Source organism: Streptopelia decaocto (genome assembly GCF_964273445.1).
Source record: "Streptopelia decaocto genome assembly, chromosome: 11".
Lineage (NCBI taxonomy): Eukaryota > Metazoa > Chordata > Aves > Columbiformes > Columbidae > Streptopelia > Streptopelia decaocto.
Genome location: NC_138666.1, coordinates 10,162,081 through 10,187,002, shown reverse-complemented (window position 1 = coordinate 10,187,002; position 24,922 = coordinate 10,162,081). Strand labels below are relative to the sequence as shown.

General features: G+C 42.4%; 1 protein-coding gene across 5 annotated transcripts in view; it reads right to left on the bottom strand.

Moving 5' to 3' along the window:
- LOC309444563 (uncharacterized protein) overlaps positions 1-24,922 on the bottom strand; it is a 170,132-nt gene that overhangs the window by 44,371 nt on the left and 100,839 nt on the right. Inside the window, exon 1 of one of the 5 annotated variants that reach the window (XR_014185077.1) lies at positions 16,689-17,008. The exons of the other annotated variants lie outside the window; for them this stretch is intronic. The gene's annotated coding sequence lies outside the window, so the exon portion shown is untranslated. Of the gene's footprint in view, positions 1-16,688; positions 17,009-24,922 lie in introns of those variants that run through there. 5 annotated transcript variants of the gene reach the window in all.

Below are 24,922 nucleotides of genomic sequence, written 5' to 3'. Positions count from 1 at the left end.
CTTCCATCGTGGTGGGGGTGATGGGTACAAACAGCCACCTGCAGCAACACCGGCACAACTCCCACCATCACTCATCTCCCACTTGAAATAGTGGCAATGTTTTATGGTTACGGTAGGAGACGTTCACTCTGCTGGGTGATAAATCCTCCACTCAGAAGCTCGCTGCAGGGTCTGAGGGTGATGCTGTTCAAGATTGACTGATTCCCTGTTTTTTGGGGTGGTTTTCTTGCCCATGGTATCATATGATCTACTGAAAATGTGGGGTTATGTGTCCAACACTGGAGGAGTTACAGGATATTATATTGTTACAGGATGTTGAACTAGGTCTTAGAATAGAAAGCAATATGAAAAATAATTTCTCAGTTAAAAAGATCCATGAAAATATTTTCTCCACATTGCTACTGACTTTAAACTATACCTGACCCCTATTAACAAGAGATATGTGAATTTGTAACCAGTGACTGCAGCAGCATTAGGAGTGTTAGGAACGTGTAAGCCATGTTTTATACATGGGGACTATTTAAGCCAACAGCATAGACATAACCACATCTGTGCAGATGTACCACATTATATGCTCAACCTTTACAACAAATTTAAAATGATCTTCAGAGGGAGACATCCTTTTTTATGTCCCCACACGTAAAACCACTGATCTTACCCAATATTGAACCCTGGCGGGCAGGACGTGGGCAGTCAGGCCAGCCTAGAGCTGGGTTTGGAAGGAGGCGCAGATACACAGGGAGACTGAGCTCTGCCCAAAGCCAGAGGAGACAAAAAAGAGTTTGGCTCAGACAAGGGTTTAAAGAGGAAGGCACGATCATGCTTTGGGCCAAGAAACTCAAAACTACTGAGCTGAAGGGCAAGTAGAAAGCACGATGAGAAGCCAAGTGATGGGTCAGGAAGCCAGGGCGCATGTATGACAAGCAGGATTTGCACAAGGGATCAAAGGCAGCCAGTGAAGCCCGGGCAGGCTCATCGGAGGAGAAATCAGAAGCAAAACAGAGCCTTACAGCTTCAGCCAAGGGACGCATGGAACTGCCAAGAACAGCTGGAGGTATCTCCCCGTCTGACAGCTGCCTGGGACAAACCAGCAAGAGCTCAGCTGGGATTGTCACTGGGCTTGCTCCCCGGGGCCCTGCGGACCCACGGCAGAGCCCGGCCGTGCTCCATGGGCAGAGCTGCTCCGGGATTACACACAAACGCACTGCAAGGGGGTTTAGCCATTCTGGGGAACACTGTTCCCAAATTAAACATATCTCCACAAGAGCATGAAGGAAACACTTCAGTGTATCAACAACACAAGGCATTTTTCCACACATGGGGTTTCCCGCTGCTTTTTTCATCTGCTGTTATTTTCTTTTTCAATTACATAAGAGCCACTCTTTCTAGTAATTGTTTTATTGCCTATAGTCTGTCAGGGAAGATCTGCTAGTGCCCTGCAAAATTTATCCTTGGCAGAGGATATACCAAATATGTCAAATGAAGCTGTCTCTCTAATGCTTTGATCATTATCCTTCTTTGGATATGGACCTACTTTCCATGAAAGGTGATACTGTATACACTAAAACTAACAGTAAATAGTTTGATTTTAACTTGCAGATGTTCTTATCAGCCAACAAGACTGACTATTGCCCGCACTATTGATTACAGAAAACATATCAATGCACATCGACTCTGGGTTGCCAGTGAAACCCCTTAAAACGGATGACTTTCAATTACTCGATGCAGCAGTGGCAGATGTGACAATTGCTTATTCAAATATTGATTCCAAAGATTGCATGAGTGACACCGTTTGAATTTATGGAGCACTAAACTATGCCTTTCAAATAGGAGATGCACCTTTCGGTCGCTGATAGAGTTTGTTTGGTTTTGAATTTCAGTCAATAATGGGGTGTATTCCAGTGTTCTGACTGCTGATTTGTAGACATCTCCAAAGGAATCTCTCCAGGACCTATAGCTAATGGCTGGCAACATATTTGTCTACAAAATAAGGAACCTATCAAAGTCCATAGCGTTGTGCAACTTCCTTAACAGGCTGATAACTGCTTATTAATTGCAAAGGGTTTGCACATCATTAAAATGATCTATTAAATACACTGATGACAAAAAACATAGTAGCCTGTAACATTTTACTAGGCACTGAAATGTGAGGATTTTGTTGGTATTAACTACAATTGCAGCCTCCGAGAGTTTACATTTCTGTTCTCAATATCCTTTGCTTATTCTCTTCAAAGTGTGAAAAGAGGTGTGAGTAACTTGACTGAAGCATTATGTCTTCTTCTTCTGTTAATTTATACAGAACTTTGCATTATTTATGCTCTCAGATTTTTTTACATGTTCTTGTTGTATCTTGTCATATAGAAAAGTATGTTAATGAAAGGGAAGAACTGATCTAATAAAATTATGTTATTGAACAACTCTTGCAGGTGTTCCAGAGATGACTATGTAACCTTGGGTATGTGTACACATACACATGAAAACACACATTCACATTCATATTGTATATAACTGAAAACACTGATACGATGTACTTACTCATTTGCTTTATCCACTCCAGGCTTACAGAATAGCATTAATAGCTGCCCTTACTGTTCCAAAAGTTGCTAATCTGCAATTAAACTTGATCTAAAGCTCCACACTCACAACCAATATACACTGGGGTTTGTAGCCACGTAATTCTGAGCTTGATATGTCATCAAGAGAATTGACCCATGCCTGCATGTGTCTCATTAAGGCTGCCCAGATATGTCATTTCCAATTTTTCATGTTGACCCTCCCATCTTCGTTGCTTAGCTGAAGTGTTCAGTCAACTCCATCCTGCCAAAAAAATTCTAAGCATACAGCTGATCCTGAACTCTTCTCTTGACCCTTTGTAACGCTTAAAATAGTAGATTCCAAGAAATTATTCCACTACACATGGATTAAACATTTCTTTTCATAACCTCCTTTAGTGTTTTGCATCAAATGTTCAATACTTCAAGATGACAATGAATGTCCTTAATGAAATAATGATTTTTTTTAATATATGTATGTGTGATTTTCAAATATATCTTACTTTGAAAAATGTGCAACAACTGTGGGCTATGCTCTAATTTGTAACTCGTAGTTACAGGATTAACACTAAATCAGCAGCTCCTCTGTGTTTGATCCTGTGCTTTGCAGAGCCAAGTCCTTACGCTCTCACCGTGCTCTTGCCAGGTCATACGAGACCGAGGAGATGCCAAGGACTCAGATACAGAGCCACTGCTGCTTGCTGTGTTCTGCAGTGAACGGGGCAGATCCACAGAGAGCCTGCAAGTGGGAATGTGCCTCTTAAGCTGCTGGACAAGTCAGTCCCGAGCATAGGGCAGGAGGAGCAACCTCTCCCTGCCAGATAAGGACAAGGCTAGAGGGCTGCATGCCAGGCCTAAATGTGGTTATGGGTCTCTAGTTAGCATGGGCAGCACAGATGAGTAGCCTGTCACCTTTGAACCTCCATACACAGTATGAAGCACATACCTATTCTTGACTGGCTGCTGCTCTTCCAAATATTGTGATTTTGGAAGCTGTTTCTGAGGGCTTCTCCAATAAATGACATTTCAATTTAATAGTATGGTACCTGTAAACTACAATTTGCAGTCCAAATTCTGCTCTCATTTGTCCTTGCAATGTCTGCAGACCAAGAAAAGTGTTACAGATTATGATAATCACCTTTTAAATTAATCAGGTATAGCCTGCTAGGGCTAGGTCTTAAGGAGCCTTATGGAAAGTGGATGTCTTTCCATATGACTATAACCACATATAATGCCCAGCCCAGAAAGCCTCTGCAGGACAAGACCTAAAGGTGTGACAGTGACCCAGTGAGCTGCATTGACACATCACCTCCGAGAAGGACCTCAGCCTGTGCCACCACTCACACTGTTCAGTATTACACATCCTCACTGCAGACAAAAGCTCTTCCTGCATACATCAGATGGCTCTTCAAGTGACAAACAAACCAGCTGTGGTGGCTTTTCTTAACTCGTTTTTATGCAATAGCAAAAGCAGTTGTACGCCAATGGCCTGATGCAGTTAGGTGGAAATGCACTGGTTCAGACGCTGCAAAGCACGTACATACCAGTGCCATCGATGCCAATGGGACTAGAGACAAATTTGCCGCCTAAGCACACGGTTAAGTGCTCCACAAGGTTACAAGACTGCTCAGCATCTTTCACTGCTTTGACTCCAGCTGAAGTTCAGATAAAAGGGAAAACCTTTTCTTTCACTACAGTCCTCACGTGTTGCCACAGAAGTGTACTTGGGAAATAAAAACCCTTTGGCTGCCTGTGAGAAAATTCCCTCAGACAATCAGTGCATATCATACTTTTGCTGTAAGATACACAGGATCTCCTACAAACTTCCGAGTAGGAGGCAAAGGGTAGGAGGAAAAACTACTCCTCCGAAACAAGCTGCTGAGGCAATTCATTGTTCTGCTTCGTTCAGACTGAAACAGTCATCGCCCCAGTATCTGAGTGCCTAATTATTGCTCTTGAAAAGTAAAGCAAGTGCGAACAACATGAGATTTGTCTGCCAGTTCAGATTTTTGCTGGAGGGCACTCAATGCCTTTATCAGAAACAACTGGCAGTATGGCTTCACATCACATATGGGCCCAGAAGGGCTACTTTATACATCTCTAAAGAAAACAGAAGGCTTTGGTGGAGACACTTTTAAGTCTGAGAGCATGAAGAGCTCCTTCCCTGCCAGCAACTGCCTCTTCTACAGATCATCAGCAGTCTTCAGGAGAGGGGTTTGCTTCAGAAAGTACATGGCTGTCAAAAGATACAACCCACAACTGCCGTTACTCCTGCAATGATGCGGTTTTCTGAATTAACATTAAATTTCGCAGTGCACCCCCAGTGCTCTGCCTGAAGCAGCACGGAGCTCAGTGTCAGCTAATTAGGTACCTGGTGCTATAATAAGTGTCTCCATAGCGGGACTGCTATTGACATATGAGCAACTAGTTAACTTTAGTTTGGGTATTTTCCACTACACCTCAGTTTACGTGTATCCACAATGTGATTTACACAGAGCTATAATACTCAGTAGAACCTTCAAGCAGATGTAAACCTTTATTTGCCAAAGCTGATACTTGTCTCTTTTGCCACACTTCAGCTACATCCCTTATTGCTACTTCCCACTGAAAATCCTTTGGACAGAAATTTGTGGCAAATGCAGATTTCCAGGTTGGGAGGGGAAGGCAATATGTATCGTTGAGAAGCACCGTATTATTATTTTACTTACAACTTACATTATTCTAGTCTAGTTTCCTTCTTGTGTGTTGCAACATACTCAGATGCATTTCTGATTAAAAGAGTAGTATGAAGACAAGACATTTTTTGGCTTCCAGCAGGAGTGCTGTAATTCCCTACACACCATTTACTCTTTTAGGAATGGATCTTCATAACTATTTCTATATGGCCTGATATTTATCATCAGAAAAATCCAACTATATCATAGACCTCTCCCAAAAAAAAAAATGTTGGTCCTGTAGGCAATGGCAGATATTATTTTCCCCTTAATGTTTTCTTAACGCTAATTATAAGTGATATGAAGGTCACATCACTTAGCTATAGGACGAAACTGCTCAGCAAAAGCCTGTGTGATAAAGCCAAGTATTTCATCTGGTAAATACAAAGGCAAGTACCGATCTGTAAGAAAGTCAGCTGCAAGTAACACAGCACTGAATATTGCATCCTTAGCAATTCAGTAACAGAGAAAATGATGAAGAAAATCAGCAGCAAAAAATTCTCAGTTCCTGATGCTCATTTACAACAAAAGCACCTTTAAACTTATGATACCATAAAAGAATATTGAGTTGGGCATAACCATAACATAATATGCTGCTCCTCCAAGGCCCCATCCCTGCCAGCACGGTATAGAGGTGACTGGCTAGTCAAATCTGTTTCCTTATAACATTATGTCATATTACATTCCATTTCAAAATAATGTTTAAACATAAGAGATTTGCCCTGAACGTCTAATTTGCAGCCCATTGTCCTCGACCTCCAACAGCAACAATGAGAAACGCTGTCAGCATCCCACTCCTAGAGACAATATAATCACATTAGGCAAGGAAAGGAGTCGATGACAGTCCGACCCAAAGCTGTACTTGCTCAGGAGTTGACTTCTCTTGCCTACACGTGTGAACAGGGATCACTCTCCTCAGTGCTGGCTGAGGAACACGAACTCATCACCATCTACCGCCTGCATGGTTTCAGTCAATGATAAGAATAAATTTCTTTTTGAGCTATGATCACCTCAACCCACACTTAGAATTACATTCTCGCCCGGTGTATATCCACATAGTTACACAGATCCTCTCAGCCCAGTCTCCCACCCCTTGTGCCACAATTTCAGCTCTCGGAGACTCCTCCAGGCTTTGCTCTGTCTGTGGTGTCTGGAGCACCTCACGGAGTGCCAGAAAGAAAATTAAAAAGCTTGAGAAAGCATGCATCTTTCTAATAAATGACTCCTTTTCACAGCAAATTCGACAAAGGCTTGTTTATCTTTATAGTTTGTCATCACAGAACTATATGTCTCTAGGCTTCTGTGTCAGTTCGCTGAATACTCAACATTTCATGAATGAAACCTGCATTTCTGCACAGGCCGCCATCCCATTTATAGTTTTTAGAAGGAAACAGACGTATTTCTGAAAACAGTTTTTAACACCCCAGGCTTTGCTATAGTAAATCAGATCAACAGGACAAAGTACTTTTGCCATCTTGACTTTCAGAGTTTCGCTGAGATGTAATTCACAAGAAAAAATATTTATGAATGAAAATTCAACTATTTACATAAATTTTACAACTATGTTCATTAGGAGGTGTGTGTGTCAACATTTTAGTTTTCCAGCTAGCGCTATTTCCCAGTCTTGGTTTGTCCCCTGATGATCACACAGCCAAGTCTTTTCATACACAGACATGATGTAAGGAGTTTCTTCGCCATCATCATCAAGAACTTGAGTCCTACATACTTATATTCAGTAACAACTGAAGAATCAGGGGCCTGACAAAACTATTGAAAGGCTCCAGCTATTCATCCCAAAGGTATATGAGAATTTTTAAAAGCCCACAAACCACTCTCTCTCTCCTCTTCCTCAGGGGTTACCATCACTGTATCCACATCAGCAGAAGCAAATAAGGACTTTCTGGAAACTAACTACCAATATTAGTAACTTGCTATACTGCTCTTAACCAAATTTGGTGGTAGATTAGTTGCATCATACTTACAGTTGGACAGAGCCTCTCAGGAACATTTTTGGGTTGGCAGAATTAACCAGTCTCATTCAGAATCATTGCGGGGCATTTAAATCATGACTCCCAATTCTACACACAGAGCCACTACATCTTCAGCATCAGTGAACAAGTAAGTGTCCCTTGTGTTTCACTGTAAAGATTTCTTTCAGCAGCCGTTTCCCCTGAGCCACAGCCTGGCCTGTCGATCGAGCCACGGCTCCCAGGGCAGGACCCTCGCGAAGCTCCTGCGAGACCAGAGTCTTTGCTGCTCCAGCACACAACCGCACTGTTCCTTCAGAGACACATTCTCAATCATGTTCACTCTGACTTCTCACCGTTTCACATGCTGGAGCAATGTTAAGTAATATTAATTCCGTTCATGCAACCTCTAATAAATTCAGTTTCACAGTGCATCGTGTGTCATTTAATCCTGTAATTTTGTAGGCTCTCCAGACTAAATCTGACCTTAACCAGTTTAACGCAACTGGCTCTGAACCAAACCAAAATATTGACTTTGAGGTTGAATATGTGGTTGAGGGATCATTTTTTTTCCTAATTGAGGCTGGAATTAAACCAGCGATGTTCAGTTATAAGGTCATCCTAAATGGTAGGACCAAGATGGAGATTTTCTTCTTTCATTCTGATATATCAAATGGAGATGGAAAAATTCCTGAAATGTTTTGGCTTTGGCAGTATATCTAACTTGTCCTCAGATGAGCCTGCATGCATAACTGAAACTACAGAAGCAATACTGTTATTTAGGCTAATATTATATTTGCCTTCTAGATGGTCTGCAAGAACAGGAGGGTATGAATTTAGCATAGTGAATTATACAAGCTGAATGATATACATGTAAAGTATCGCAGGATGAGAATCCTCACTCACGGTGATATTTGGTATTGCAAACGTCATTATTACTGAAGTAATCTATCCAAACCCACATACTTCTGGATGTTAAAGGAAGAAGTGTGTCATGGTCCTTGTCCTTGCCTCTTTATCTGGACAACACTGTGCAAACATGGCAAAAGTTCCATCAACTTTGAATAACATCAATGCATCACCCTTGACTCCTGTATTCAGTGTGATGTTCATTAAAGTTCATTCCAGTCTATTAAAAGGCACTCTAAATAAAATAATGTGCCGTTGACTTCAGCCAGGCCTGAAACAGACACTACGATTTCTGAATTACTTTCTTAACCACAATCTACTAAATCAATAATCTCTGGATCAAAACCATCTCTCTTTCAGCCTCGCAATTACAGAATAAGATTCTTCATCATACTATTATTGTGGATTAAATTGATTCCACATACTTGTAGAGAATGGTATTTTTAAGGCCCCCATCTGTTCTGTTCTCCTTGTCATGTTCCCCTGTCAGCTAAATCGTCAACCTTTCACTCCTTACTCAGGCAACTTCTGAAAATGTGGGCTCATCAATTCAAGTGCATAACCCAGGCAGACATCTCCTGTTGTAACTTAAATGACCACGTAGTGCAAATATGTCAAGAGGAGACTGTGGTAAAGGAAGAAGTCAGATGAGAAAGCAACATACCTTTTCTGACCCATAATCAAATACATTTGTTCAGATTCAAAAAATAGAAAATCTCTGAAAGAAAAAAACCCTACAAAACTAAAAAGGATAACTGCACATGTTGATGATGCCCTGGAATATTTTAACTTGCCAAGATATGCTGGGTTTTGTGAAGCTATTGTGCTTATTCTTGTTGTTCAATAAAAAATAATTAGTTGCCATGGTAACTGCCACATCATGTCATGCTTATGTTGTTTCTGGGATAAAGAGCACCTTCTTCAAAAAAAAAGTCATCACTTTGTGGTAAAATGCTTTCACTTTTTGTCATCTCTTTGAAAAATAGTTTCACTCTATTTTAAACTTCCTGTATGGAGATGACAACATATGGTCAGATAATGTTCTTTTCCCTTTCCATAGTGGAATAAGCCATTTGTATCTTCATTAAGGAATTAAGCAACCATCATGATAACACAGGATGCAAAATATTGCAGTATCGTTTTGGATATTCCAGGTGCAACTTTTAAATGCAATCAAAATAATAAACCAACTGTCTCAGCGCACACCTTAGTAACACATTTCATAGACTAAGCTGGTGTATCGATTGAACTTGTATTAAGTGAAATGGAAGGGGAAGCATTGGGTTTTGAGGAAAGCAGGAACAGATTGTGCACAGATTTATGGCTGGTCTGGAGCATAAAAAGCTTCGTTAGCAGCGCAGGTGAAAATAAGCAAGAAGATCTGTGAGGTCTGACTATGGCTGGTCCAGCAATACTGTAAAACGTCATTCCTGCATCTCCTCCGTCTCACCTTCCACCACGCCAGGACAGGCTGATGTCTTCCAAGCTCATCCAGGACCTTGCAAATCCACCCCGAGGGTTGGTGGCTGGAGGAAAGCAGATCACAGCTCACGTTTCCCAGCAGCCACGACATCGCTTATCACTTTCTCTTCCCGTTAAATCAGTGGCATTCATTTAAGCATAAGTAGCAGAGCCAAAAAAAGTCATTTTCCATTCCCAGAAACCCATCGCCTTGTGTGACTACCCCACAACCTCACTTTTCATATACTCAATGTTACCTACACAGATTCTACACAAATAGGGTAGCTGGATGCCACGAATCATTCTGGTCATCTTCCAAGATGGTCATACAATGTGAGCTCATAGAGTGTGGGCTTTACAAACTTTATTTGTGTCATATGACTAGCTAAGTCTTATAAAAAAATATAACTTCTAAAAAAATAAAATCTGGTATTCATTGAATGACTTATTGAATTTTTACAAATGGCTGGACCCACAGCAATGCTGCCTAAAAGTGATTTTCAGCAGACAAGCCATTACAGATGAGGATGGGGAAGAGAAAACTGGGAAAAATTGTTACTAAGGCAGAACACAATCAATAGCATGTGCCTCTGCAGAATGGTGTTGCATTAACATACCTTTAACATTAGCAATCATTTGATTCAAGGTGAAGCAAAACACATCTAGGTGCAAGAACCCGAAGAACTGCGTCTTCATTCCACTGCTGTGCTTAGCACCCATTTCTAGAAGTGACAAGTGCAGAGCCACAAAATACAACAAATATCAAAGCCTCAGCACCTGCGAGAGGTGAATATCAGCCACAAACTCATTTGTATGCATACAAAAAGCTACATTAAAATAATGCTATTTCTGTTCTATTTCAGACTCTCCGAATGTCACATTTACAGCTGCACATGCAATCTTAATTTGTCTCCCCTGTGCAGGCAGCCGGTGGATTGGGGCGGGCAGCTTGTCAGCGGCAAAATGTGTCCACGTCATCCACAATCACCATACCTGCACGCATGGAAATGAATAGAGCTTCCATCATCACCGCAATTCTGAAATTCTTCTAACTCCTGTGTGGATTTTTACCATCTCTCGTATATTAATTACCAGACTGAATTTTTAAACGCTCAGATTAAATAAAGCGTTTGTGGCAGATACAACTTCTAACCTGCTCTCTCTGCTGTGAATGAATGCCAGGAGGAGGACTGATTCCTCACTACTTAAAACAGGTTCTACTCACTGGGGAACAGGGCAAAATATATATATATATATATAACCTCACAACAGGGGAAGGCCATTATCTTTGAAAGATTGTATGGCATTTTTAGCACCACGTGCTCCAAAAGTGGGGTTACAAACCAAGATCAGATCCTGAGTGAGATGTGGCTGCTGGGCTCTGCAGAGCTCGGGGATTTGGGCAGAACAGCTGGATTTCCCCAAGGAAAAAAGGGGAATAGTGATTTTTAACATCTCCCAGCTTGGTGAAATCTGAAATCTGACCAGTAAAGGCCAGTTTGTAACCTTGACAGCTTGGTTTTCTGTTTTGTTCTTGGGTTGTTTTTCCTTGCTAAGGGTATACAGACTGCTGTAAGCAATGATAATGCTTCCAAAAAAATGTTCAGACTTTTCATACTGGATAATATTAGTCGACCTCAGTGCAAGAGGTCGGTTCCACTGCTTTTAAATTACAGCCAGTTTTTATATTAATACACAAGATCTGCATATTTCTGGGATCTTTTTGTTGAAGCAAGAGACTTGATCAAAAATCTAACAAAGAAATAAAACAATATCTAAAAATAAAATAAAAAAAGTTGTCGTTGCTGTAATTTTGGGGGAGGATTTTCACAAATGCTCCTTTGTTACTTTTAAAATGTATTGACAGAATTTATGCAAATTTTTGCTGAGATGGTTATTTAAATATTTAACTTAAGTATTTTAACATCTTGATCATGATTATGAGAAAATTTGGAAATTATTGCCAACCAGGAATAACTCTCAAAACAAAAATTTTAAGTAAAAATGTAGCTATTCTAAACACCTTGGAATAAAAATAACCTGGAAACTATATTTCCATGTGCCTGCACTTTTTCAGTCATCAGAGCAGAGGGCTTTTTAATAGCCTACTGATTTAAAAAAAATTATGTTTTAGGATTTCTTTATTAACACATGAATTTCACTTATACCATGATTTTATAATCCATACTTTTGACTCATTTGCCATTAATTACATTTCGACCCTAAAGCCGAGCAAACAAAGCCGGTGTTTTCCTTGCCATGCTGCACTCCGTGGAAGCCCAGCGGGTTCGCGGCCCGTGCAGGATGCCACTCCCTTTCCCGAACCAGAAAACATGAGTCAGACTGTTTAGCAAGAAGCAGGAGTGTGCCGGAGAAGCATTTTATTGTAGCATGTTGTGTACTGGCAGGCGGGAGGGGGCACAGTTTCAGTCTGATTTTTATTTATAGATTCATTTACAGGGTATGACTAATGGTCAACATAAATTGGAGATGAAGCCCAAAGTAAAAGTGAAACCTTATTGTTTCATGGGAGAAAAAAATAATAATTATACAGCCTGAAAGAGCAGAGCAGAGTTTAGAGGTTGTGATGAGCTCTGATCACTGGCCCACTTGGCTGTTCAGCCAGAGGCCGGTGGCTGCTCTGCAGTGTCCTCAGCAGCAGCGCAAGGACACACATGCCCCATGGCAAACTCTGTTTATGTCTCTGTTTTAGAGGCTTATATCCTCTTTGAAACTTACCCTAATTAAATTCTTTATGGGTTTGCCTGCTCATGCTGTCCCTACACAGAGAACGCACACACACACAGAGTTTACTGGACATGCCCCAATGTCCTGGCACACACCATGGTGGCAGAAGGGCAGGTGCAGCTACAGTACTAAAACAAGACTGTGAAGGAAGATTAAAAGTCTTTCTCAACGTGGGAATCAGAAAACAATAAGTATATGTGATCTAATATAAAGCATCACCACCAACATCGGCAGGGAGACAGTCATGCACTACAAGGAAAACCTGTGTGGTGCAAACCCAGCACAGCACAAACCTGCCCAGTGCCACAAATTGGATATCTGGAAACATTTCTTCACAGAAAGGGTTGTCAGGCATTGGAACAGACTGCCCAGAACAGTGGTGGAGTCACCATCCCTGGAGGGGTTTAAAAGATGTATAGATGAAGTTCTTGGGATGTGGTTTAGTGCTAGATTCAGGTTATGGTTGGACTCATTGATCTTAATGGTCTCTTCCAACCAAATGGTCCTATGATTCTACACAGACAAGGTCCACGGCACATTGTGAGCACCTTGTTTATGGCTTTTCCAAGTTTCTTTCCATCAAGTAGGTCTGACCTGCAAGAAGCGCTGCACTGCAGGGGCTGGGCTGGCAGCACAGCCCTTCCCCAGCATCCCAGAGAGGCTTTGCAACCACACCGAGCCCCGCGCTGCTCTTGCTCCCGCCCAGGCAGAACCCAAGTCACTTGTCTCAACAACAGCCCAGCTGTTGTTGTTGTTGTCAGTGTGGGGGTGTCGACATACCCATGTCTTCCACACAGCCCTTGCTTACCCTGTTTGCACATTGAAATTCAGACAAACTTACCTACTCCTTAGTTCATTTATTAATTAGTGGGAAAAGACAGTCTTGCAGCAATAGCTTGCAAATTAGAATTCCCCATCTCTGATTCTTTTAAGGGTTTTCTAGGTTCCCCCATCTGGTAACAAGGTCTGGCCACCTACAAGCTACCACATCATTTCACCTGTTAGTGCCTGGGGCAGCCATCATCTCTTAGTGTGGGTCTGAACAGGTTGCACCCCAAAAAGCCTCGATTTCTAAGTGCAATCTCCTGGTCCAGCCCTATGGATGCTGAGCAATAAATAGCACTCATAAGCCATCGGTCCATACAACGCTCATCTGGTGTGGCTGGTTTGAACACTGTCCAAGTCACCACCATCACTTCTTCTGCACTGAGGTATCGGGAGGGACACGGGGAAGGCAAAGAAGGCGACAGTCATAAAAATGCTCCCTGCACTTCTGGCTCAAAAACCAATAATTTTCCCCTCTGCTTTCATTTTTCAAATTACCTTCATCTAGTTCTTGTGCTGTCTCATTTAAATCATATATGAATAAATGTTGCCTAAGAATTAAGCATTTCTCTGAGAGACTCAATTTAGCCGTTAGCCACGGTAAAATGTTTCGAGATAATTTAGTGGTGGGCACAAGCAATGAAAATCATATGGAAACTGTCAAGAAATAAAATCATTTTTAGCCCAAAGCTGTATTTATAGAACAATGCTTAAGTCTCAGAACGTGAGATCAGATTACCAGTTCGGTGTATGAAAAAAAAGCAATAACAAAAGCCTTACATATAAAGGTGTGATGAAAGAGATTAATACAGACCTGAAATCAGTAATCTGAAAGACCACTTTATCATACCGTGTCTGAAAACATTGGGGAAATATTGATTCATTGGTTGTTCAGTATTTGAAAACATCACACTTCTCATTACACACATAGCAAAAGAAAGGTCGTTCCGTTTCAGCTCTGCAGTGACACTGTTATCACTGTGAATTAACCCAGCACTGTCTCGAAACCGAGAGAATGCAACAAGTTCTGTTCTTCGCTAATGGTTTAAAAAAGAAAGGCACAGACTTCCAAAAGCACCGTGAGTCGACATGGCTTAAACATCTAAATGCTCAAGTAAATTCTGAATTAAGTTCCTGATTCTGCCTGGTTGCTTTGAAAATCTGAAAACAGGATTTCTATCCAAAATATTTCTGGGCGTTGTCATTCCACTATTTTAACTCTACAATCCACATGTGATTTATGAAGTAGGGACCACATTACACTTAACGCATTAGCTATTCGATTAGGATTAGGTTTCTGATTATTCACATTAGAGATATCCTTATCAAAACCACACAGATGGGAGAAGATTTAATAATTATTCTTTTCGTATAAATTTAGAGAAGTCAGGCAAATATTTCTTTATAAATTTAATGGAGGTCTTCTAAACTGCTCAATGGTTTCTAATTTCTTTTAATCGCCAAGCAAATAAAAGAAGCTCCATTTCCCATTTATTTCATAAATTTCTGTGCAAATAGGAATAAAGATTTCCCACATGGTCAAAATGTGAAGAGAGAATGAATTAAAAAGCCAAATTTTCAGACTTAACTGAACTCTATGGTCTCCACTGGAAAGAGACGTTTGCTTTTCAGTGACCTTCCTTTCACGTTTCCCGCGGCTGCAGAGCAGCCTGGCGGTGAGAGGTTTGGCCACCAGCGCTGCCCTGGAACAGCATTTTTTCCTGTGCACAAACCCCTGAAAACTGACAGACCTGCAGTGGAATGGAATAAAGGACAACTCCAACTGCCTTAATATTTCCTTAACTTCCCTTCCTGCCATTGCTTTAAAATCATAGCATTATAGAATCATTTTGGTTGGAAGAGACCCTCAGGATCATCGAGTCCAACCATAACCTAACTCTGGCACTAACCCATGTCCCTGAGAACCTCGTTTAAACGTCTTTTAAACCCCTCCAGGGATGGTGACTCCACCACTGCCCTGGGCAGCCTGTTCCAATGCCTGACAACCTTTTCCATGAAGAATTTTTTCCTAATATCCAATCTGAACCTCCCCTGGTGCAACTTGAGGCCATCTCCTCTTGTCCTATCACTTGGGAGAAGAGACCAACCCCCTCCATGCTACAACATCCTCTTCCTACAATTCCATTCCTCTTCCTACACTTTTTCTTTCAAATTTCTCCTGTACAAGCACACATTTCAATAGCTGAGGAAGCTTTCTAGAATCAAATCTATGCATTTAAAGCAAGACTCTTATGCCAATTAGTTTTCATAGGAAACATATTTTGCTTAAATATATATATACACCAAAATGTCATTTTACACTTAAACAGCGATGGTTTGTATTCTGACAAAGTAACAGAATACATTACATGTGTGTGTAGACAGTAGGAGACAGCAGCCAAGCAAGGGCCATTAAAAGTTTAGCAGACATCATTATGTATGAGATACTTCTTATTTCTCAAAAACATGAACAAATTCCAGCACCACTGTTCTTTCTGAATGGCACTTGACCCCCACATGGGCTGTTCACATCATCTTGAGAAAGGCTTGAAGAGTAAAGCCCCTGGTGAGCCCAGGGTGATCTGAGGATTGAAACAGCTCAGGTCAACGCTGCTCCATGGACAACTCTCATTTCTTCGACAGCAAGAAATGTGATGTTGTCAGGTGAAAAAAAAACCTGCTGTTCCTGGAATCATACAACACTCATGCAGGGTAAGAGCTCTTCCCAGTCACTTCAGTGAAGTAATACGGCTGAGAAAAGGTTTAATGGCAATTTCAGGAACAATATTAGCAATTCTGGAGCATGCAATTATCTCTTCTTTTGCCCCTGTTTTATCTCATTGCTGCCTCTTAAACTTTGCTGGTTGTGAACATGCTTCTGGCTACAATCTGTATTTCAACTGGGCCCTGCCACTGCCTACTGTGGACTAGGTAATTGTACTCCCATCACGCTTAAAATACTGCTCGCAACTCCTTGCGCAGATTAAAATTCAGAGATTAAGAGTTTTGTACGTTCCAGGGCCAAGAGGGGTCAGCCTGGGAACCACAATCCCTCTCCTGAAATCAATTCCAAATAACGAGGTAAGGAATAACATTCTCCTAACACGGGTAAGTGCCCAAGAATGCTGCACCCGCAGACAGCGAGCAGAGTGGTGCTGAAATGCAGCTGGGTGCCGCGCTCCGGTGGCCTCGGTGCCGCTTCTGCGGTCACCAGATCCTGCCAGGGAGCCGCAAGTGAAGATGCATCACTTTGTAGGAGATGTCCCCGGGCGATTCAGCTCTCTAAACCACAGCACTCACAGGGCACATGAGCACAATACCAGGAGGTGTCCAAAGCGCGAGAGGCTGAGCCACAGCTGCAATTCCAGGAGTGGAAGGACGGTGTTGGGGAGGTCGTGCTTCTGCCAGCTCCGGTAGGCTGTGACCATTTTGCTCCACCAACTCAGGTGTCTGTGAGCACGCGTAGGAAGCCCAGATGAAAACCTAAGTGAGGTGGAAAGCTTTTAACTCACCAGAAAAAGGACATTCTTTTTCCTCTACATCTGTTTCTCAGTCTCTTCGTAGTTCAGCCACACAAACACATGTCCCAGTGCAGAACTGGAGACAGTGACCCACACGGCCCCACCAGTGCTGAAAAGCTCCTGGATGAACTGCAGCCTCTGGTACAACTTCTTCTTTATCCAGCACAAGACTTGCTCACCACCAACACCCTTCACTGCTATTAAGTATTTTACAAGCAGCGTGCATTACTTTGCTCCCGTGGTAGAGCCCCCAAGACTTCACTGTCATCGTTTAAAACCTATTTAGATTACAGCCAAAAAGCTTGGGCACAAGTGCGTCTCCCTGGGCACTCTGAACCAGTTCTCCTTGGGGCACGACTTCCCAGGAAGGCTTTGCAGCTGGGTTGGTGCAGGAAAACATGCTGTTCTGTACTACAGAAAATGGGTGTGGTCTTGCAAAACCAGCGATGCTGTTTTTTGTTAGTGAGGGGTTTTTTCACAGCCATTTACATCCTAGAAAAAAATAAAAAATAAAAAAAGAAATTGTGCACATTTCTTCTCCACCATGAAGCATTTGCAAAGTCTGCCTTCCCTGCTTGTTCTGTACACTGAGCTTCTCTCTGCCTGTTTTGTTTTGGCTGTTGTAATTTACACAGCATTTCCTCTCCCTGTGTAGATCTCAAGGTTATGCTGGGGTCAGGCTGTATCTTTTGCAAATCAGGATGTAAACAAGACTGGATAACTCATGTGATACGGCTCTGCCCACCCCCTTTTCTGCTTGGTTTTTTTTTTTTTTTTAGATTTATATTAGCATCAAAAAGGATCTGGGATCTTTTTAAAGATCCAATTTCATTCTGTCCAGCACCCAGCAAATTGGCTACATAGCAGGGAAATGCCAAGTGCTCTGAAATAGCCATAGCAAAGGAAGCTATGATAAGAAGCCCAGTGCACCAAAAGCTCACCGCAAGAGCAATATCCTGTCAACTAGAATTTGCTCATGTAGTAAAAAGGGCTTAAATTTTATGTTCAAACAGAAACATCTCCATAAAGCACCTTTGCACACCAAAAGAAAAAGAAAGGAAAAAAGGTTTGATTAGGGATGGAATAGGCTTAGAATAATTCAGGCTGGTGAATCCTTGCCAGCTCCACTCCTCCACACATTCCTGCCTGCATTCTGATCTCATTATGCGCCCGGCAAGAGCGGGAGCTTCACTGGAACAGTTCTCACCCATCTGCATCCTCTTCTTGCTTCTCCAACTGCAGGAGGATGTATATTTATAACCCCTTTTGAGATACTGTGTGGATTCACGGCGCAAAGGCAGCACATGGTATTTGTATGTCAGGCAGCTCGAAGCCACGGAAGAGCTTGCACAGAGGATGCACACGTGTATTGTCCTGTTCATCTTATTTTATGATGTGGAGGCTTCATAAAAATGACTACATGAACTGCCGTAATGCCTTGCAGTTTCTGAATTAAGACCAAAGCTTATGTTCAAACACCAGTTTTTCCTCCCACAGGTATTGAGCATATCTGGATGTATCAAGCGAGGTCCCCTATGGATCTTCCCTGGAACCAGATCAGTTCAGTATTCTCACTAATGACTCAGCTCATAGAAAGGGCAGCGCAGAAGGTGCGGATGGTGGGGCAGGTTGTGAATGATTTAAAACACTCTTACAGAATTCAGAACAGCCTTGATGAACTGAGGAAACAGCCTTAAATCAAGCAGAGACACTCAATAAAGGCAAGTGGGAAGTACTGAGTAAAGGAAGGAGAAATCAAATGAAAAACTGCAAAATAAGAAATAACTGGTTAAATAAGGGTACTGCAAAATGAGTGCTGGGAGTCATGGAGAACCCCAGGTGGACTATAACTCAACACCATGACACACTCAACAAAAAAAGTAAAGATAATTCAGTGATACATTAACAAGACTTACGCATGTCAGACATTGGAAGTAATTATTCCCTTTCATTAAGCATCAGAGAAACATCTCTTAAGGTACAATTTGGAACACTATATTTTACCAAAAATGCAGGCAAATTTGAGAGGAAAACATCCTCCTATATGGAAAGTCTGAATTTCTTCTCTGTTTGTTTGGTCTGGAAAAGAAGAGACTCAGGAGAGTACAACAGGAGCTTCCAACATAGTAAACAAGAGTATGTGATAGATAACCGAGGAACTCATTTAATTCAGAGCAAGCAATACATAAGCTACATGTTAGGAAAAGTTTTCTAAGAATTGTTAAGAGCTGCAGAAGGATACCTGCAGGGTATCTCTGTGTCTGCCTAATCACCCTTGCCCCTCAGCACTCTGATTATCCCAGGCTGGCTACACAGCGCCAGGCTGGTGGTCTGTCCAGTGTCAGAGCCGATGCTCCCAGCGAGTTGTTCTCTCTGCACCGTGAGATGTTTGGCAGCTCCACGCTGCATTCAAATGACGTCGAGTTCCCCGCAGGACTGCATCGCTGCCATCCAGTGTGCGACTACAACAAGTGGAGCTGGTCCAAGATTTCTTGCCTTGCCTGCCCACACCAGAAGAGCGGAGGCAAACACTCCTCGGTACAGGTTTCTGCCAAGGACACAAATACTCAAAGGCAAGGTGAAGAGCACATCAGCTCAGCACACAAGGGAAAAATCAGGGGCCTGTTTCCAGACCCTGGGAATGCAGGTCACTCTGCTTCTTGTAGAGCTGAGGTGTCACCAGGGAGGTCCCCAGCAGCATCTTGTCTTCTTAGGGATGTGCATCTGCCTACTCTTAGTGTTGAAGTTCACTGGCAATCCTTGTTTCACAGAGAAGCCAGATCCATCCAAGGTTATCATTACAGAAAAGAAGAGATGACAGCAATTCTTCAGCTGCTTATGACAATAAAAACATTTTAGCTTGTTTGGGCAGCATTCAGGACTCCACTATTCCTGCGCTCAACCTCTGCCCATATACTCTACCTGCTTTAGCTGGCACAGCAACATCATGGGACAGGTTTCTCCAAGTTCTCTTACAGTCAGTACAAGGCAGCCTTGCAGGAATATCCCAGCCTTTCTGGAGTAAAGCAACATGGACAGGCTGAGGATCATGCCCCAGATGGAAGGCTTCCTAGCAGAACTATCACCAGAGCTGCTGCTGGGAGCCTGTCAACAGCTTCCGTTCAGGTTACTGCCACGAGCACGTTCTCAGGGCTCTTCTTCAGGACATGACAGCCCTGGTCAGAAGCCCAAAGGACCTCAATAGTTCTGTAGAGGAACAAAATATAAAACTCTCTTTGTCTCAGAGCTGGAATGCGACCCAATGTGTACATATGGGAAAAAATAATTGGAATAGACAAAGCCATGGGCAATTGGGCAGATGATGTGCCTGAGAACTATGAACATCTGTTGTGTGGTAAATATGCAACCATCAGCTTTTCTCCGTAGTCTATAAACAAATTCAAATAAAAGAACAGGATGATAGCTTTTATTTATATGTAACTGTCTATCACAGAAGTCCAGGAATTAACAGACCCTTGTCAAACTCTCACTTGACAGCTCAGCTCATTTGCAAACCACTCTTAACGTTCTGCAGAGGGAATTTCCCCCAAAACAACCTGGATAAAATAGCAGATTCATGGGGCCAATGCTCCTCTGCCCTCTCTTTCTCTGTGAATCCCAGTGCCACCTCCCGACCTCTCGAGCCTGTGGACACCGTCTCTGACAGATCTATTGCCTGCACTGATCAGCTTCCACCTTGGGTGCACAGGTCTTGCCAGATCATACCACCTGCTGGGGCTTCAAACAAGCAAATTCAGGCTTTCTCTCACTTTGCAGGAGCTCCCTAAACCTCCGGAGCTTCATATTTCTCATCCAGCCTCCTCAGACCTCTACTCTGCCATGGTACCTATGAAGACAACTGTTTGGTTGCTTTGTGTGTTGAACATTACGTGATTTCCCTGTACCTTTTACCAGTGTCGTCTGTCGCCCCCCTCCCGTACTTAGAGGACAGGTTTTCTGCAAGGACACCCGTTTTGTTCTGTGTATTTGTAATGCCTGGCACAGCCCACTCTCTTCCAAAAGCGAGGCTTGCGGGTGCTGCGGTAACAAAAATAAATAAAGGCATCACCGTTAATTCACCTTCTCTTTCTATACAGGAAATTGTGATTGGCAGGAAGAATTTGGGTCAGACACGCGTTTTGTGCTATCTCATTGAAAGCAACAGAGCATTAGGAGATGTAACTGGCAATGTTTAAAGCTAGAAAGGACCCAGAAAAACAGTCATCAAAACTCAAAAACACACCCTATTACAAAAACAACAAATTACTATCACTGAAGCAATACTTTTATATTGTTAAAACAAGGTAAGCACACTTCACTTACTACAGCTTAGTGGCATACTGTCAACCACAGAGATGTTTTATGACTATTATTACAAATTGGTGCTTTTCATGAATAGATTCTTGGCCAATGGCTGAAGCAAAGCACCAGCAGAGGATCAGGAGCCTGCAGAGAGCTTAGCTGATAAAAGAATGGGTTAAAGAGTAACTATTCTTGTTTGTGTGACAATCATCTTGCGAGAGTATTTCCCGTCTGTGCTGGTTTTGGTTCCCAGTGAGATCGTTCTTACAAGAATATGGAATTAGAATTTGAATACAGGCACAGTAAGAGCACTTTGCATGTGTGCCCAGCCCTCCTCCCCTGCACACCTCGGGCAGGGAGCTCCACTGCTCTGCAAGGTCAAATTATATCAATAAGGCACTGCAGGAGAATCTTCTACATTCCAAAATTGGTTAAAGAAATTAAAACCCATCTCCTAGGATTTTCAAATCAAGGAATGTTGTTTATTTTAAGGATCCCTGTAGCATTATATTTATGACTCATTCATCACCTTGGCTTTAAAATCTATGTCAAATGAGGAAACTAATACACACAGAACATTTGCACAGGATGGCCAGTTTCTGCCTGTCTTTAACCACATGGTCCAACAGAATGACAAGCCTTCCTTTTCCGCAGGGAGAATGTGAAATTATGGACAAGTCCCTGCAATTGTGGACTGAGTTACTTAACCTTTCTGACACCAATTCTCTCCCACAGGTCTCTTTTGGGCAGGACCAGCTCTCAGCGTATGCTTGTGGCAGGAGGAGATTTACTGGGCTGGCTAAGGGAATTGATAACTTTTGGTGCAGTGCGCACGTTTCTGGTGTGGTTTTAGCTGGTCCTGCATATCAGCTGCATCTGGCCCCAGCAGAGGGGCAATGCACGGCAGCTTGTTTGCAACATCCCAAAACAGACCTCGGTAACGGACCCTCGTGATGGTGGGGTCCAAAGAGAAGTGACATCCCCGCTGCACGGATATCCACGGCTTGGGACAAGAGCCAAGGGGTGATGGTGCAGGCAGAGCGTGGGCAGGTTGGGGCAGCACGGTTCTGTTTTCCAGCAGGACAGGTCAGGGCTCTGGTGCTGGCGACACCAAGTCACGGAATCACAGAATCGTTAGCGCTGGAGTCGTTACGCAGCAGCTGACCCGACCAGCGGGATGGGAGCTGGTATTTCATTCAAGACTTTAAAAAGGCGCTTGACTAACTCAGTTTTGTTTTTCATTGAGGTAAGTTTTAAAAATTAACCTCCCAAGGGAACTAGTGGATACACTTGAAATCTGTTCATGTAAACAGCCAGAAAGGTCTGTTTGTTCTGCTCCTGCTGGAAGTGACACTCCTGCTGAAAAATGTAATGCACTTCTTTATCTTCATGGTATTGAAAATACAAGGCATTGATTGTGCTTTCAGCAGAAGTAAAACCACCACAATTAAGCCAAACCTCTAATGTTGGGAAAAAACTGGGCTGTAAGCTTTGCTTATTGAGAAATCATTAAAGCGTCACATCTCTCTAGTACATATCCATAAAAGACAGGGCAGAACGCTGCTGTTACAGGATTATAAACCACATACCAATGAATAAAGACTTTATATTTACTGACTTTTCTAAGGGAGTTTTAAAATGTAGCCTTGTCAATGAACATTCATATAATAACATTAAATGCACAGTGCTCATTAAGCATAATTGTGATAATTGTGAAATTACTGCTCTAGGTTTTCAAATCTCTTTCCAGACATTAAGGAATTGATCCTCGTGCTAGTCGGTGAGGAATATGACTATTTGCACAGCACAGTAAATGGAAGCAGGAGGATTAAGCACCTTCCCTAAATTTTCTAGGGCTATGTCTGCGCTCTGTAGAGCAGCACAGTCCTGGCGGTCAGACCATTCAGAGCAGAGACCTGGTTGATTTGGCTGCATTACCCTCAAACTCTTTCTCAGCTGTGAGTTCTCACAAATGTCAAGGTAGGGAAGGAGAGATGTGCACTCCCAGATCTTGTCTCCACGTGGAGAGTCTGGACATGGTCCTGGCTCCTCAAGCTCAGACATCACCAGACAGGAACAAAAGTGAGGACTAGAATTTGTGACAGTTCATGGCACTGTATTTTACAAGAGTTCCTTAAGTATCAAGAGCTTAAAAAGAAATCAATGTAAAATAAAGAGAAATATTAAGCAACGGCACAGATGAAAGAAATTACAGGTGCGGGGAACCAATCTGTTTGGCTGTGTTTCTCTCCAAACTGTAAAACGCACTTGGTTCACCTACAATTTCATCCTCACTTTCCTACTAGTGCCTTGACTTTGCCTAATTCCCAGCAGACTTCAATAGGAAAGTCACCTCACAATAAGAATTGTAGATTAAGCTGGTTTTGCCTAATTGAAATCACATGACATGGGCATTCCACCAAACAATTATCAAACACCACGTTCAGACAGTTTCATAAAAACTATGTGAGTTTTTGAGTGCTACAATAATAGCAGTTCTTGCTGCCTATGAGCTCTGCATTGGTTTTCATGGCTCAGAGCTGCAAGAACTTCTGGACTTCTGCACGAGACATTTCACAAGGCAGCGAGGTTCAGCACTGCAAGAGACCCATAGAAACCCAAACCCTTGAATCCCAGCATCTCCAAACCAAGCAGCAAACCAGGGAAAACAGCCCATGAAGCTTCCTGCCTCAGTGGCCTCCGTGGCTTATTGCAGAGTAAATTCAGGTAGCCAAGAAACATTTAGCAATAGGCAATGACAGCAGAGAAATGTTAATGGGGTGGGGAGGAGAACCTCTATCCCAGAAACACAGATTCAGCAGAATGCAGATGTCAAACTTTCACCCACTTGCGTGTTCCTAGGAAGAAGCAGAACCAGCTATACTGAGTCCATTTTAAAATGCGCAAATGTCTGTGGGGCAGAAGTTCAGTGTGATAACTGCACTTGGTGCTCTGTGCCGGCCTTCCCTGGGGACTCTGAGCCCACCCTACAAGTGTTCGCTTTAACCCACTCTGAAAGAAGATAATGCCAGCTCATAAAAAGGCATTTTTGATGCAAGATGAGAGTGCCCCAGAGCGAGGCAGGACACACTTTATGTTCACGTGCCACTGCACTGCGCTTTAATTTCCCCTAAGGGTTCCAGCAACAGGGCACAAGCAAGTCCCAGTAACATTTCACCCAGCAGTAAGTAGTTCCTACTAGACCTCATTTAGGTCTTTTTAATGGTTCTGATTTCATTCATTATTTTACTTGTTTTATTAAACTGAGATCAACTCTCTTTCTTTAGGACCCAAATAAATAAATGAATCTCAAGGCATCTTACTAGAGTCGCATCACAAATACCCTCATTAGAGGAGATGCAAAGAAAGGATTTGTAAAAAGAAATCTCCAGAATGGTGTAAAGGAAATGCCATGTCTTTGAAAGAAAAATTTAGGGTGTTTCTCCTTCTCAGAATCAACTGGGTTCTTGCTTTAGGTTAAAACTAGTAATAAAAAGGATGTTTTGGTGAAGAGCCGTGTTACTGGAGTCTTCTGCAACAAGCTGCTAAAAGTGTATTAATTTCCAGTAAAGGACAAGATGCTTTTGAAGGCAAAGGAGAAGTATTTGCTTTGTAAATGTGAAAATATTGGTTGAAAAAGCTGATGTGGTGACACATATCAACACAACATTTTTTTTACTCACATTTGTCCCGAGGTAGCATTACCTCCTCCCACCCTAGGCAGCAGGAGCTACATCAAAAAAATCATGTCCTTTCGAAAATTAATGATAGCAAATAAAATAAAAACCCAAAGGTCATGAATTGAACCTCAGGATCCAATAATTTCCAAAGAGCACAAATAACGAGGTGTTTACCCCTGCATGGATATGGAGATACAGAAAAGGTTTCTATTCCCTGGTCTGCAGGCTCTATATGAAACTTCA